Genomic DNA, 16,775 nt, shown 5'->3' on the forward strand with positions numbered 1-16,775 from the left:
ACAGCAGCACTCTGCGAATGTCACAGATAAAATTCATGGTACACCATTACTTTGTACTTGAAAGTATTTGAAATTATAGATGCTTGATCTGAAAAGGCTCAGGCAGAAATGAATAATCCCATCTTGTGCTACAAAATAAAAAGCTGGTCCATGGTTTTTTTGAGAAGTGGGTATGAGAAGCACGTATTTACACACATGAATTGTTTTTGATGGGTTCATAGAATCACAGAACCCCAACAGTGCAGAAGAGGCCATTCAGCCCATTGAGTCTGCACCGACTCTCTGACAGAGTATATCACCCAGGCCCTCTTCCCCACCTGGTCCCTGTAACCCCACACATTTCTCATGGTTAATCCATGGGACACTAAGGGGCAATTTAGCATGGCCAATCCACTGACCTGCACATCTTTGGAGGAAATCGGAACATTCGGGAGAAACCCGGAGGCTTAAGTGAACTTTGCCATGCGGCCGATTCTCCAGACACCAAGATAGGATTGAAATTGAACATTTCCTTAAAATGGTTACATTTAATTCACGGTTGATATAACAAAGGGAAATCATTCAGCAATATTTGATTCTCTGTTACATCGCAATGATGTCAGGATATTAGCATTCCTTTGGAATAAATATCTCACTTCCAGTATGATTGTGAGCAGTTCTATCAATAAAGAACAACTTACATTGCAGCTTACTTGCAATGTGCAGTGAAATATAGCAAGATAGTGCCAGAGTAGTGCTGGGACAGCCAAATAATGACAATATAAATAATCCTTGTGTCAGTGGTTTTTGCTGCAATATGTTCAGTTTGCACTTTGTTACCATCCCTGCAAAGACCGATAACTTTTTAAAAAGAAAATAATCCTCAGCACACCAGCAGAAAGGAGCTGATGGACAAGGTTTCAATTTTTCAAATTCTTTACTATAAAATTCAAACCGACATCAGCATAAATCAGGCAACATACATCAAACTAAAGAAAAAAGTAAAATTTGCATTATATTATTCATACAATCTTAATGTGTCTTATAAGATTTTGATTTGATTTGATTTGATTTATTATCATCACATGTGTTGGTATACAGTGAAAAGTATTGGGTGGAATTCTCCCCAAAAAATTCTAAGTGCCAAATTTGAGTAAAAACTGGATTACATCATGTTGGTTTATTCAGCAGGATTTTCAAACTGAATCTCCCACATTCAGTGCACTCATTAAAAATCAGTGGGCGAGGCCTATTCCCACTGGAGAGGCTGGCAGCATAGCGCTGAGCGGGCTGCAGCACATGCGCCAATCTGTCAGAGCGGAGATCAGCGCATGCGCAGTAGCCCATACTGCCAGTCTCCCGATCGCTGGCCAGCCCCGTGACCCCTTGCATCGCTGGCCGTGCGACCCCCACCCACCACTCGATTACTGGCCTCCCGTACGTGTCCGGGCCCGCCTCAATCTCCCCTTCACTGGATATCCTGATCTCCTGAACCCCCCCTTTCACTCACTGGCAGCCCCGACCTTCTCCTCCGTAGTCCCAACCTCTGCTCCCCGCAGCTCAGACCCCCCTCAGCAGACCGACCTCCCCATACTCCGATGTCTAGCTCCAATCGCTGCCCTCTCTCCCCATCACCAAACCAAAGTGCAGAGTGGCAGCAGGATTTTCATTTTGTTTTAAGCGCTTGTCTTTCATGCCTTTTTTGTTACAAGTCTTTACTGTTTATCTGATGAACTGTCTTTTGTCAATAAAAGGTTGTTTTTGCTGCAAGCCTCCAACTCAAGTCAAAGACTCGAAGAGTCATAGAGATATTCAGCAAGGAAACAGGCACTTCAGCCCAACTCATCCATGCCGATCATGTTTCCTAAACTGAAATGGTCCCATTTTCCTACATTTGGCCCATGTCCCCCTAAACCTTTCCCACCCATGTACCCATGCAAATATCTTTTAAATGTTGTACCTGCCTTTACTACCTCCTCTGTATTAAGGACCTGGGGTGCAACTTATTATGTTGATTCTGGAATTGAAGGTTAAATTGCTATAAGACATATAAGATTCAGAAGTGGCTAATTCTGTTCCAGTCTTGTCTCTGTCATGGGTTCATGAACTCTCCTTTATCTACTCTCCCTAATGTCTCTGTATTGTTAGAAACATAGACAATAGGTGCAGGAGTAGGCCATTTGGTCCTTCATGCCTGCACCACCATTCAATATGATCATGGCTGATCATGCACTTTCAGTGTCCCACTCCCACTTTCTCTCCATATCCCTTGATCCCTTTAGCCGCAGGGGTCGCGTCCGGCTCCCTCTTGAACATATCTAATGAACAGTCCCCAACAGCTTTCTGTGGTAGAGAATTCCACAGGTTCACAACTCTGAGTGAAGCAGTCCTTCCTCATCTCAGTCCTGAATGGCTTATCCCTTATTCTTAGACTGTGACCCCTAGTTCTGCACCTCCCCAACATCGGGAACATTCTTCCCGCATTTAACCTGTCCAGCCCCATCAGGATTTTATATGTTTCTATGAGATCCCCTCTCATTCTTCTAAATTCCAGTGAGTTCAAGCCCAGTTGATCCAGTCTCTCTTCATATGTCAGTCCTGCCATTTCAGGAATCAGTCTGGTGAACCTTCGCTGGAGTCCATCAATAGCAAGAATATCCTTCCTCAGACTAGAAGACTAAAACTGCACACAATACTCAAGGTGTGGCTTCACCAAGGCCCTGTAAAATTGCAACAAGACATCCTTACTCTGATACTCAACACCTTTTGCTATGAAGGCCAGAAAGCCATTAGCTTTCCTCACTCCCTGCTGTACCTGCATGCCAACCTTCAGCGACTGTTCCACCATGACACCCAGGTCATGTTGCACTTCCCCTTTTCCTAAACTGCCACCATTCCGATAATAATCTTCTCTTCTGTTTTTGCCACCAAAGTGGATAACTGTGCATTATGGGGGCGATTCTCACAAAAGTGCTGAATGGTGAGAAAACTGGTCTCGATCACGACTGTTTTTTCAGTGCAACTTCAGACCCGAATCTCCCCACTCTGTGCAATGCAGAGGTCGCAATCGTGAATATGATTAAACACTCAGGGGCGGAGCTTAATTGCGCCAAAGAGCCTGAAATGGGCGGGATACGCAGGAACCCATGCATGTGCACATTGCTGGGAGATTGCTGAAAAGGCCTCCCAGCATCCAGATCATTGCCATCCAACCCCCACAGGGTTGGACTCTCGCTGGCCCCCACAACCTGCTTCCCCCCCGCCACAGACATCGCTGGCCTCATCGTGGCCCCCACAATCATCGCTGGCCCCCCTCCCCCATACAGACATGACTGGCCCCCCTCCCCCATACAGACATCACTGGCCTCCCTCCCCCATACTGACATCACTGGCTCCTCCTCCCCCCTCTCCCCTCTCTCCCACTCCCCTTCCTCCTTCTGCCCCCCTCCCCACTCCCCCTTAACTCCCATCCCCACCAACCCCACTCCCCCCTCCCTCCTTCCCCCATCCACCCCCCCAGATATCAGTTCTGACATCTGGCAACAGTTTCCAGCAATCACCATGAAGCCATTCCTGGGCCTCAGTCAATTCCTCCTCCTGAGCTTTCCTTTGATTCCCACCTGAAGGACAAAGACTGTTTCCATCGGCCTTGTTTGGGATTGATGTAAGAACTTTAATCCCGGCTGTGACTTGTGAGAGAGGTGATGTTCCAGCTGAGACTCATGTGTCCTGAAAGGCGCGGCCCGGGAAGGTTCAACTCCCCGGGTGACCCAACCCAGGAAGGGGTGCCCCGGAAACTGTGATTCAGGAACGTTCAGCCCTGGAAGATGCAACCCCAGAAGGTGCAACCCGAGCAGGTATAACCTCGGAAGGTCTGGCCCAGCGGAGTGGACCTTGGAAGAACTTAAATGAACTCTGCAACTTCGGAAGGTGTAACCTTGAAAGGCGAAAGCTTTGAAAGGTGAAGCCCCTGGAATGTTGAAAGACTTGTCAAAGGACGTTCATTATCGTGTTATGATGCCTCTTGTATTCCATTAGTTTGTCGGTTTATTTTTTCCCTTTCTCCCTCGCATTATTTGTGGCCTGGTTTGCGGGGGTGGGGGGGGTGGTGTCCTCCTGGATGGAGTAACCCCCTGGGGGTGTAACATTTGGCCAGGGAAAGTTCCAGGTGGTGAAGCCCCGGATATAGTAACACCAGAGGGTCCCCATTCTCTGGGGGAAAATCCGGAAAAAAAGGGTTCAGCCCAGACTGAGTACCCCAGGGAGCACCTCCCCCGCCCCGACCCCTCCCCCCCCCCTCCCCTCCCAAGCAGGGAAAAACCCGGGAGGCGATGCCCTGGCGGGTAACAAATGAGCTTTAATGTTTATTTCTTTTTTTTAGTGAAATAGTTAGCTGCTATATTTTGATAAAAGTACTTGACGGTTATGTTTAGAGGACAATGCCCTGGAAAAGATAGCACATAACAAATCCTTAATGAAGGGTAGTACCTGTATGTTATTGGTTAATGGATAGTGTTAGCCATCGGTAATGTTTGTTTCGAAGTTTGCTGGTTTATATGCTGTAGCGAGTTGTCTGCATATTTGAAGGCAGGCTGTGGACAACTCGTAACACATGCCAGCAGTCCGTCATGGTGCTTTGTTAGTACCATTGTAGTTAAATGAAATTAACATGGTTATTTGTTGATTGTCAAATGTAATCTTTAAAACTTGTAATGTACTTTTGCATTTGTAATTTATACTGTTCTGTAATAAAGAGTTCCCCGCATAAGGGTGGTAGGGAAATTGTTGGAGAAGATTCTTAGAGATAGGATATATGCGCATTTAGAACTGAATAATCTCATTCGCGATAGGCAGCATGGTTTTGTACGAGCGAGGTCATGCCTCACAAATTTGGTTGAGTTTTTTGAGGAGGTGACAAAAACGATTGACGAGGGAAGGACCGTGGATGTCGTCTATATGGATTTTAGTAAAGTGTTTGACAAGGTCCCTCATGACAGGCTGGTGCAAAAGGTTAAATCTCACGGGATAAAAGGTGAGCTAGCTAGATGGGTGGAGAACTGGCTTAGCCATAGAAGACAGAGGGTAGCAGTGGAGGGGTCTTTTTCCGGTTGGAGGTCTGTGACGAGTGGAGTTCTGCAGGGCTCTGTACTGGGACCTCTGCTGTTTGTGATATATATAAATGATTTGGAGGAAGATGTAGCTGGTGTGATCAGTAAGTTTGCGGACGACACAAAGATTGCTGGAGTTGCGGATAGTGATGAACATTGTCAGAGAATACAGCAGGATATAGATAGGCTGGAACATTGGGCGGAGAAATGGCAGATGGAATTTAATCCAGATAAATGCGAAGTGATGCATTTCGGTAGATCTAATGTAAGGGGGAACTATACAATAAATGGCAGAATCATCAGGAGTCTCAACACACAGAGGGACCTGGGTGTACAAGTCCACAGATCCTTAAAGGTGGCAGCACAAGTGGAGAGGGTGGTGAAGAAGGCATATGGCATGCTTGCCTTTATTGGATGGGGCATAAAATATAAAAGTTGGCATATGATGTTGCAGATGTATAGAACGTTGGTTAGGCCACATTTGGAATACTGCGTCCAGTTCTGGTCGCCACACTACCAGAAGGACGTGGAGGCTTTGGAGGGAGTACAGAGAAGGTTTACCAGGATGTTGTCTGGTATGGAGGGTCTTAGCTATGAGGAGAGATTGGGTAAACTGGGGATGTTCACCCTGGAAAGACGGAGGATGAGGGGCGACCTAATAGGGGTGTATAAAATTATGAAGGGCATAGATAGGGTGAACAGTGGGAAGCTTTTTCCCAGGTCGGAGGTGACGAACACAAGGGGTCACAGGTTCAAAGTGAGGGGGGCAAGGTTCAACACAGATGTCAGGGCGACGTATTTTACTCAGAGGATGGTGGGGGCCTGGAATGCACTCCCAAGCAAGGTGATTGAGGCGGACATGCTGGGATCGTTTAAGACTTATCTAGATAGCCACATGAACAGACTGGGAATAGAGGGATACAAACGAATGGTCTAGTTGCGCACATGAGCGGCGTAGGCTTGGAGGGCCGAAGGGCCTGTTCCTGTGCTGTATTGTTCTTTGTTCTTTGTTCAAAGCCAGAGCTGTATATAAGCTGCAGGAATGGACCCAGCCAGTCACATCACAAAGATGTCTGCGCGCAAACCAGCTCCCAGATTCACAGAGGAGACCTGCTAGATGCCATGGAGTGGAGGCATGAGCGGATCTTCCCCAGCCAGGGCCCTAAGGATAGGCTGAGGGAGCTCGGTCTTTTCTCTTTGGAGAGACGTAGGATGAGAGGAGACCTAATAGAGGTATATAAGATGTTGAGAGGCATAGATCGGGTGGATTCTCAGAGGCATTTTCCCAGGGTGGAAATGGCTGCTACGAGAGGACACAGGTTTAAGGTGCTGGGGGGTAGGTACAGGGTAGATGTTAGGGGTAAGTTTTTCACACAGAGGGTGGTGGGCAAGTGGAATCGGCTGCCGTCAGTGGTGGTGGAGGCAAACTCAATAGGGTCTTTTAAGAGACTCCTGGATGAGTACATGAGACTTAATAGGATGGAGGGTCATAGGTAGGCCTAAAAGGTAGGGATATGTTCGGCACAACTTGTGGGGCCAAAGGGCCTGTTTTGTGCTGTAGTTTTTCTATGTTTCTATGTTTCTAACCCAAGGGGTGCATCTGCCACGGCATTGTGGGAGGATGTGGCAGAAGCGATGAATGCCAGGAACCTGATACCACGCTCTGGCCGGCAGAAAAAAATGGACAACGTTCTGCGAGCAGCAAGGGTGAGTGAGCATCCCACTTGGAACCCCGCACATGCTTGGCACGGATCTCAACTCCTGCTTAGACACCTGAAGAGCTTGCAACAAGTGACCCTTCCCCCAGGAACAGAATCTAACTCCTTCCCCTCACCCCTCAACGAGCACATTTCAGTGGTGACCGCTTTCCCCGAAACTGCCAGCACAAGGCCCGAGACACAGGCATGCATTGTGCACCATGCACTGCAGTACATTCATGCTTGCTGTCCACCTTATGTTCCCACAGGAGAAGAACATTCACAAGTTACATGAGATGACACAGACTGGTGGTGGTGTGCCTGACCTGCATCAGCTGACCAGCATCAAAGAGCGTGCCATGGAGCTGGCAGCAGTTGCTGGGGATCCCGATTGGTCACTGACAGCCAGGTCGGCGCCCAACATGCAAGTGAGCAGAATCGTTACCTCAACCTAGGTCCACCTCAAAGTAAGTTTGATGCTGCATAAAATGTTTTGCTTCCCTCCCCGTAATGTGTGTTATTTTTTACACTCTGGACCCAGAGGAGCCCGGCCCTTCGGGTGTTGCCGCCGCCCCCGCTGCTCTGGAGCAAACTGCGCACGACCCCCTGGATGACACCTCGGAGGGAGGCACTGAGGAATCCTCCGAGGGCAACACCACTGAAGCGGCACCGGCATCTACCACACAACTCACCAACACAGAGATGATCACCACGGTGAGTACTTTTACTGTTGAGGCTTCTGGGTCACGATCTGGTGAGCACATCACAGACACTGATGCACATCGGATGGAGGTGGTCACATCCGAGGGCTCGGGCACATGCAGGTCTGCCGGAAGCCAGGATTCAGCTGTCCCCAAGCCAGATGCTGGGCCTCGGAGTGCATTTCTTCCAATTGTGGAAGGGCTGTCAGCAACCATGCTGTGACTGCAAGGCTGTTTAGGGGAGTCAAACAGAGTGCTGTTGCAGGAGGTGGTGCCGACACAGTGTGAGACCCAGGTCAACACTGCAAGGGTGGCGACCGCAGTGGAAAGTCTGGCTCAGGGGTCTGTCCTCATGGGTGACAGGGTCCAGGCCATCCTGGAGACACAGTGGGCCACGGGCGAGTGTATTTCCGGCATTCAGGAGGCACAGCGTTCCATGGCCGTGGGTGTCGGGGGCATGTGGGAGACACTGCTGGCCATGGCTGGGACTCTCACTGGCATTCTGGAGACACAGCAGGCAGTGGCTGTGAGCCTCGACAACTTAGCCCAGGCTCAGAGGGCTACTGCTGAGGGGCTCCAGAGCCTGGCTCGCTCACTGAATGCTGTAGTGGAGGGGGCTCCAGAGCTTGGCCCAGTCTCAGAGGACCAGAGCTGAGGGATCACAGATCACGGGGCAGACACATCGAGGCCTCCAGGATTGGCAGGTGACGCCGGAACTTCTGGAGCTCAGTCCAGCCACCCTGGCATCCCCATGGAGTGTCCCCGCGGCCTTTGGGCACCCAAAGGGAGGAGGAAAGGCTTCAGCCCATGCCGGGGCCTTCCACCCAGGAGATCCTGGACGTCCCAAGACCTTTCGATTCTCCCCTTCCTCACACCGGGGCATCTCATCACCGAGGTGAAGAGGGTGGCACCGAAACAGTGCCACCCGCAAGTCAGCTGGTGCTCTCCAGATCCCGGCCACCCAGGAGACACTGGCCAAGGACATCACAGGCAACAGGACATGTTTCACAGCTGGACACCTCCACCTCCGATGTGCATCCTAGGATAGCCCTTAGAAGAAGCAGTAGACTGCACAAAGTAAGAAAGTTGTCATTCACTAAGAGGGCGCGGGTGAAGGTCACCAGTGGTCAGGGTTTATTCATCAATAACATTAACAATAAAATTTTAATTGCACCTCACAGCTGTGACGATTGTGTTTCTGATTTCCCTCCACCACAGAGCTGAGTGGTCCTGATTCCGAAGCATAGCGGTGCTGCTCTGTTGAGCCTTGCGAGACTCAGCCACATGTTACAGAGTGCCTGTCCTGCCTTCCTCAACATCCACCAGATCCTTGGTGCAAGTGCCTCCTCACTCACCCATTGGCCAAAAAGCATGTGTCCCTAACCCTTACAGCTATGTGGGCCAGGGTGGCAGCGTGCATTCGGAGCACAGGTAGGAGTCAGACTTGAGTTGCACCAGGGGCACGATCCCAGTCTGCACAACAGCGAGTCGTCATCATCCTCCAGCCTTCAACCAAGACTCGCAGCCAGCCCAGGCACATTAACAGGTTTGGATGTTTCTGGGGGATAGGCTGGTAGGATGAGAGAGGCTGGGGAAGGATTAGGTGGTGGTTTCAGGGCCAACGTCGGTTTAGATGGGGAATAGCGGCTGCACTTGCTCCTGGGGTGTGGTGGATGTGTGCTGGTTGCACCCCCCGTCACTGCGCAGCACCAGCTAGGTGAAGCGGGCTGCAATCAAAGTGTCCCTCGCTGCCCTTCCCTGCCGAACACCTGCCACCGCCGCCCGCTATCTTTCCTCCAGCTCTTCATATGGCAGGACGTCCATCTCGCCCCCTCACCACCGCTCCTCCTCTTCCTCCTCCTCCTCCTCCTCCTGCTCCAGCTGGTTTCCCTGCTACTCATGTTGTACAGAGCGCAGCAAACGATGATGATGCGTGAAGCCCTCACAGGGTCATACTGGAGGACCCCACCAGAGCGGTCCAAGCAGCGGAACCGCATCTTCAGCAGGCCGATGCACCACTCAATGATGGACTGGGTGGCTGCATGGACCTCGTTGTAGCGGGTCTCCCCCTCGGTCTCGGGCCTCCGTGCAGGTATCATCAGCCATGACCTTAGCGGGTAACTCTTGACACCCAGTAGCCATCCTGGGAGCCTGAGCTGGTCTTCAAAGAGCCCAGGGATGTCTGACTGCCGGATCACAAAGCTGTCATGGACACTCCCTGGGTGGCGTGCATCGACCTGCATGATCCTCATTAAATGGTCGCAGACAATTTGGACGTTCAGGGAGTGGAACCCCTTCCTGTTTATAAATTGCGGCAGTTCTGCATGTGGGGACCTCAAGGCGATGTCTTCCTATCCACTGCTCCCTGGACATTGGGAAGCCCAGCAATGGAGGAGAAGCCAAGAGCCCAGGCCTCCTCCTGTGCACGGCCCACATCGAAATTTATGTGCTGTCCTGCCCGGGCATACAGGGCATCTGTGACCTGTCGCACACATCTGTGCACAGAGGTCTGGGAGATCGCAGCTAGGTCGCCACTGGGTGCCTGAAATGAGCCAGAGACATAAAAATTCAGGGCAGCCGTAACCTTCACATCAACAGGGAGCGGGCGACTGCCCCTCCCCTGAGGTGCCAGGTGTGAGAGCACCTCACAAATGTGTTGTACCGTTGTCTTGGAGAGCCGCAGCCGGCGACAGCACATCTTCTCCGAGAGGGCCTCGAATGAATTGCGGGGCCTGTACCTCCTTGCCCTCAGCACCCTCCGCCTTCTGTGCACCCTCTCGGGAGCCTGCTCACCCACCTCCTGGCCCTCAGTGGCAGCTCCCTGCCCTCCTTCCTGAGGGTCTTGTGGTGGCTGCTTTTGCGGTGGTCTCTCCACACCCACCACCTCCTGAGCTGCTGCCTCCTCCTCCTCCGCCCCTGCTGCCACCATCATGGCCAGCTCCAGATCGAGCAAACCGAGATCCATCTGCACCGTGAGGTTTGGTAAGAGCATAGAATGACAGATTATTCTGATTGGCTGCACAGACCCAGCACCACCCCAATCCCTCACTTTGGCCAGCATCCCCTTGTGGGAGCTGGCAACCCCTCACAATCCATGGGGTGCCATGGACCATGATCTGATTAGGGTTGTGTGAGATTCCCATCATGACAAATGCTGGCACAGATTACGCAGCCGTGGGCAATGCGCACCCTTGAGCCATTTCTATGTGTGCAACTGCAGCATCCATTACAGGCATGTGTTGCTGGTCCGTGTCACAGGGCAGGGACAGACTGCTAATCAGCACCAGATGTGTGCCCAGTGACAGCAGATTCCATGCAGTCCATGTCTGAACCTCTGCACTCCAGCCTGGAGCAGCAGCTGCTTCATCTGGTTAGGCTTCAGTCAGCACATGGTGCACTCCTTCCCCACCCCGGAACACCAGCCCTCAGTCGAGTCCCTGACCACACCCCGCCGCAAGACAATGTCACTGCAAAGTGCCTTGGAGGGAAAGGATAAGCAGGAGTCCTTGAGGGTGCCTCCCACACTGAGCTACAGAGCTGCCCTGGAGAGGAAAGCTGAGCAGGACTCCTTCACAGAACCTCACCCAGAGAACTCTGAGAAAAATAGAAGCCCCCCACCCCAGATATCACTGGTCTATAGGCCAGAACCTGAAGACAGCAGGAGGAAGCCCACCAGGCATCTCCAGGACTCCACTAGCAGCATTTACCTCCTCACGCCCGTTCAAGGCTGCCACGCCAGGTTGAGACTTTTAAATACCTACTCTGATTCGCGCAAAAGTGACATCACGCCAAAGAGGTGGGAGATGCAAACGTGGGTGGAGATTGCTGTATCGATCCCGATAATGGTACGGTAAGTAATGCAAATCAGCGGCACACTGGTTTTCAGCGCGGTCCCGGTGGCGCCATTTTTTTCCGGTTAGGAGATGCGCGCTGATCGTAAACGCTCACAGGGAACCCGCAAAATGGCCAACACGTGCATCTCCCGACCCAACCCGCCAGAAAATTTGTGGGTCGTGATGGGAGAATCACTCCTCTATATTGCATTTGCCAAGTATTTGCCAACTTAGCCTATCCAAGTCACCCTGCAGCCGCTTAGCATCCCCCTCAAAGCACACACTTCCACCCAGCTTAGTGTTGTCTGAAAATTTGGAGATGTTGCATTTAATCCTTCATTCAAATTAGTAATGCATTTTGTGAACAGCTGGGGTCCCAGTACTGAACTCTGCAGGACCCCACTAGTCACTGCCTGCCATTCTGAATAGGACCTGGTTTATTCCCACTCTCTGCTTCCCGTCTGCCAACCAGGCCTCTATCACATCAATACAGTACCCCCAATACCATGAGCTTTAATTTTGCTCACTAATCTCTTTTGTAGGATTTTGTCTAAAGCCTTTTGAAAGTCCAGATACACAAGATCCACTGGTTCACCCTTGTCCACTCTACAGGTCGCATCCTCAAAAAACATTCCAGAAGATTTGTCAAGCACGATTTCCCTTTAGTGAATCCATTCTGACTTGAACCAATCCTGTCACCGCTTTCCAAATGCTCAGTTATGACATCCTTAATAATTGACTCCAGCATTTTGCCCACCATCGATATCAGGCTAACCGGTCTATAGTTCCCAGTTTTATCTCCCTCCTTTTTTTAAAAAGTGGGGTTACATTAGCTACTCTCCAATCCATTGGAACTCTTCCAGGGTCTATAGGATGCTGGAAAATGATCACCAATGCATCCACTTCCTTTAGTACTCCGGGATGCAGAGCATCAGGCCCTGAGGACGTATCGGGTTTTAATCCCAGCAATTTCCCCAAAATTATTTCCTGACTGATAAGGATTTCCTACAGCTTCTCCTTCATGCCAGACCCTCTATCCCCTAGTGTTTGTGGAAAGTTATTTGTGTCCTCCTCAGTGAAGATGTGGAGAACTCTGGATCTTCAGGTAAGCGTTCTCCAAGGCGGCCTTCACGACACACGACAGCGCAGAGTCGCTGAGCAGAAACTGATAGCTAAGTTCCGCACACATGAGGACGGCCTAAACCGGGATGTTGGATTTATGTCACATTATCAGTAACCCCCACAGCTTGCCTCCTGGGCTTGTAGAATCTCACTAGCTGTTCTGTCTGGAGACAATACACATTTCTTTAACCTGTGTTTAATGTTCCCTCCACCCACATTGTCTGTACCTTTAAGACCTGGCTGGTTGTAGGATTCGCATTCTAATCAGTATTCTGCAACTTGATTTCGAGTGTTTGCACTGTTTGAGAGCACATTTCCACTCCATCTGACGAAGGAGCAGCGCTCCGAAAGCTTATGGTATTTGCTACCAAATAAACCTGTTGGACTTTAACCTGGTGTTGTGAGACTTCCTACAGAGGCCATTAAAACAGACAGTTGGAAAAGCCTATTGATGTATTTAAACCTCACGCTGATTGGTTATTATAATTAAGCAAGCATGAGGTTATTGTGATTAGTTTTAATAACTGAATTATGTAATCTTAATCAATAACTGTTGAGTGGATAGAGATAGCTCCCATACCTTGATATATGCTAATTACTTGTAATCAAATTTGCAACGAAAGCAGCTTGTGTATTTCTGAATTCTGTACTCTGGCTGACCTTGATGACCTAAGTCAGAGTCCTGTACCTACAGTCTTTAATAAATTTTGAACCATTCTGTGACTTTTTTTGGCTACTTGAGGGGAACGGTATTTTTAACTACAACAACAAATAAAACATCAAAAAAGCCTAACCAATATGAGAGTCTCCTTTGTCTAGCTCCATAGAATGCTGGGAATTACCTTGAACCTTTTCCCACTCCACTGTGGCAGCTTCAGCAAAATATTGTCAGGAATCCCATTTACCTGTTATTATAGCATTTCAGCAGAGCTTCTGACTTTGGAACAGGAAAAACCCTGCGGAAATCTTGATATTCAAAAACGTCTGCTGTTATTCTGTGCTCATTTGTTTTCAAGTCTCCTTGTAGAATACTTTATTTTTTGGCAAAACTCATGAATGTGTTAGCCAGCTGAGGCTATTCATACTGCACTAGCTCCTCACAGTTAAGCTTGTCAAGTGCAAAGTGATCCCCCACCCCCATTTCCAAATTTGTCCAAGGTCTTGTCCATTGTCCTTTTGTGACAATCTCCTATATCACATCCCCAAACACAACCTCTGCTCTCTACTTCAAGTCCTCTTTGCTTCCATTCTAATATAGGTGGCAATGCATTCGGACTGTATACTCCCACCGCCTGGAACTCTCTCCCTCCTTGAATTTAAAACCCTCCTCAAATCCCAACTTCCTGAGCATGCCCTAAACTCTCCATTGCTATCTCTTTCCTTGTGTCCACCATCTCCTTTTCCTCATTATTGTAAGACGCTCCAAGACATTTTCCACACGTTAAGTGTGATTTATAAATGCAGCTAATAGTTGTTGCCAATTGAAATACTGGGAATTTGCATGAAGGATTTATGATCAGCCACCCGAACTTCCGCGGGACACAGGACTGGAGTGATATCATCCAGGGTGACTAATTGTAGGAGTTCCATCCCTCAAGAAAAAGAAGTCCCTCCCACACAAGCTGGAGTGAAACACTCCTAGCGGGGGCGGGGTAGGAGAGGCTAGAGGGCCCCGTGACTTCAGTTCCGGGCCCACGAATGACATTAAAATTAGAATCTAAATATTCAAATCAGCTCAGCTCCAATTTCCAGCACAGAGGCCATGCTGCAACAGCAGGAAGCTGGCTACATGGCCTCCGCTTATGTCTCCCAGCCCGCTGCACTGCTAGAGCAGCACAGCAGGCTAGGAGAATCACCACCACCACCACACCCCCCCCTCCCCCAACCCCATGCTCGCACTAATGCCAAAATCAGCAAAATAAGCCTAACTTCATAATATACCTTTGAGTTTCTGATTTTGTCCCTAATAAATAGAGCAGAGGAGGCTGAGGGGGTGACCTGACAAAGTGTACAAAATTATGAGGGTCAAAGATAGGGTAGATAGGAAGAAATGTTTCCCCTTAGTAGAGGGGTCAATAACCAGGGGGCATAGATTTAAGGTAAAGGGCAGGAGATTGAGGGGATTTGAAGAAAACCTTTTTCACCCAGAGGGTGGTGGGAATCTGGAACTCTGCCTGAAAGGGTGGTAGAGGCGGGAACCCTTCACAACATTTAAGAAACTGTTAGTTGAGCACTTGAAATGTCATAGCATAGAAGGCAACGGACAAAGTGCTGAAAAATGGGGCTCAGAATAGATCGGTGCTTGATGGCCGTCACAAACATGATGGGCTGAAGGGCCTCTAGCTGTGCTGTAAAAACTCTGTGGGCGGACTTTCCAGCCACACTCTCACCCAAAGCGGAAAATCTCGTCCGATGTCAACGGACCTTTGCATGGTCCACCCCTCACCCATTACGATTCCTGTGGTGGGCGGGATGGGAAAAATCCTCCCTATGTCTATGACTAAGTGCATCAGTACAGAAGTAAGTCCCCCTTTTAGACCACGAGCTACCATTCGGTATGTTGAAATATCCAGTGTGAATTTAGTGTATTGGTTAAGTGGTGGGTGGGTGACGTGGCCAGTAGTAGGGTGGCAAATGGGTAGGGTGGCAGGTGGATAGGTTGGCAGTTGGGTGAAGTGGGTAGGGTGGTAGAGTGCCACCTTAGATGACTACGTCCTTTCCCACCTTCGGAAAACGATTCCTGTTACCTGCTGGAAAAGCAGATTACCGTGGAATACTGTAGATGTTGACAACCTGATATAAAACTGGAATATGCTGGAAATACTCAGCAGGTCAGGCAGAGTCTGTGGAATGAGTTAACATTTCAGGTAGCTATTTGTTTTAATTTCTATCATGCAGTTTGTTCCAACCCCAAATTCCTCCATTCCCCTTTCAAAGTCCAATTCTCCCCTTTGTGAGGCAGCCTGTGAGATTTCTTTTCTATGGGCACCTCTACATAGCTGCAGACGGTTGCTGTAAAATGCCGAGAAAGCATCACATAGATATACAACTCTGAGGAAGTGGATTCACAACAGCGAGAGCAATTAAATCCAAAACTGTCATTTTGACTGAACTCCTTACAGTCAGGATGAGCCAGTTCCCCAATGATGTAATCAGCACTTATTGTTCAATTTAGAATATTCACTCAATCAACAGAAAGGGAAAGAAAGGAATTAATTAAACTTCTCCATAACTGATTCTTAAGTGGAATACAACTACTGCCTCTTCAAATGAGAGCACTCTCAAGGCATATTGATAGAATAGATAAGTGATCATTAGAGCAAGGCACTGCACCTCTCAATTGAACCATCATTCTATCTATATTTGAAACTATAATAACAAAGATTTAACAATGTTCATTGTAAGCATCTGGGTGATCTTCATTTCTGCTTTCACTGGTGACCAGTTCTAATCAGAGGTCTTTTGTCATATATTCAGTTTTAATTTGCTGTAATTGAATTTTGTCGTGGGCATTGTGGAAGCACATTCGTGCCATCTTCAGCATAGAGTTAGACAAGTACCTGACCGCCAAGACCCGCGGGCTGACAGGCAACACTACCCTGGACAACACCAATACCCGCATAAACCCCTGCCACCTGTAGCTCGCCGTCCATAGCAACAAGAGGCATAACAAGCTGAAAAGTGTGAGGTGATACACTTTGGAAGGAATAATTTAACAAGGAAGTATTCAATGAATGGCACGATTCTGGGAAGTTCCGTGGAACAAAGGATCTTGGCATCTTTGACCATAGATCTCTGAAGACGCAAGAGCATGTTAGTAGGGTGGTGAAAAAGACATATGGAACTCTTGCCTTTATCAATCAAGGCATAGATTACAGAAGCAGGGAAGTCTTATTGGAGTTGTATAGAACTTTGGTAAGGCCACAGTTACAGTACTGTATGCAGTTCTGGTCACCACATTATAGGAAGGATGTGATTGCACTGGAGGGGGTGCAGAGGAGATTCACCAAGATGTTGCCTGGGATGGAACATTTAAGTTAAGAAAAGAGGTTGGATAGGCTTGGGTTGTTTTCGTTAGAGCAGAGAAAACCGAGGGGGCGACATGATCAAGGTGTACAACATTATGAGGGAAATGGACAAAGTGGATAAGGAGCAGCTGTTCTCCTTAGTTGAAGGGTTAGTCACAAGGGGACATAGGTTCAAACTGAGGGGCAGGAGGTTTAGGGGATTTGAGGAAAAACCTTTTTACCCAGAGCGTGGTGACGGCCTGGAATGCACTGCCTGGAAGAGTGGTAGAGGCGAGTTGCCTCACATTCTTTAAAAAGTACCTGGATG

This window comes from Mustelus asterias, chromosome 14 (assembly GCF_964213995.1).
Source record: "Mustelus asterias chromosome 14, sMusAst1.hap1.1, whole genome shotgun sequence".
Lineage (NCBI taxonomy): Eukaryota > Metazoa > Chordata > Chondrichthyes > Carcharhiniformes > Triakidae > Mustelus > Mustelus asterias.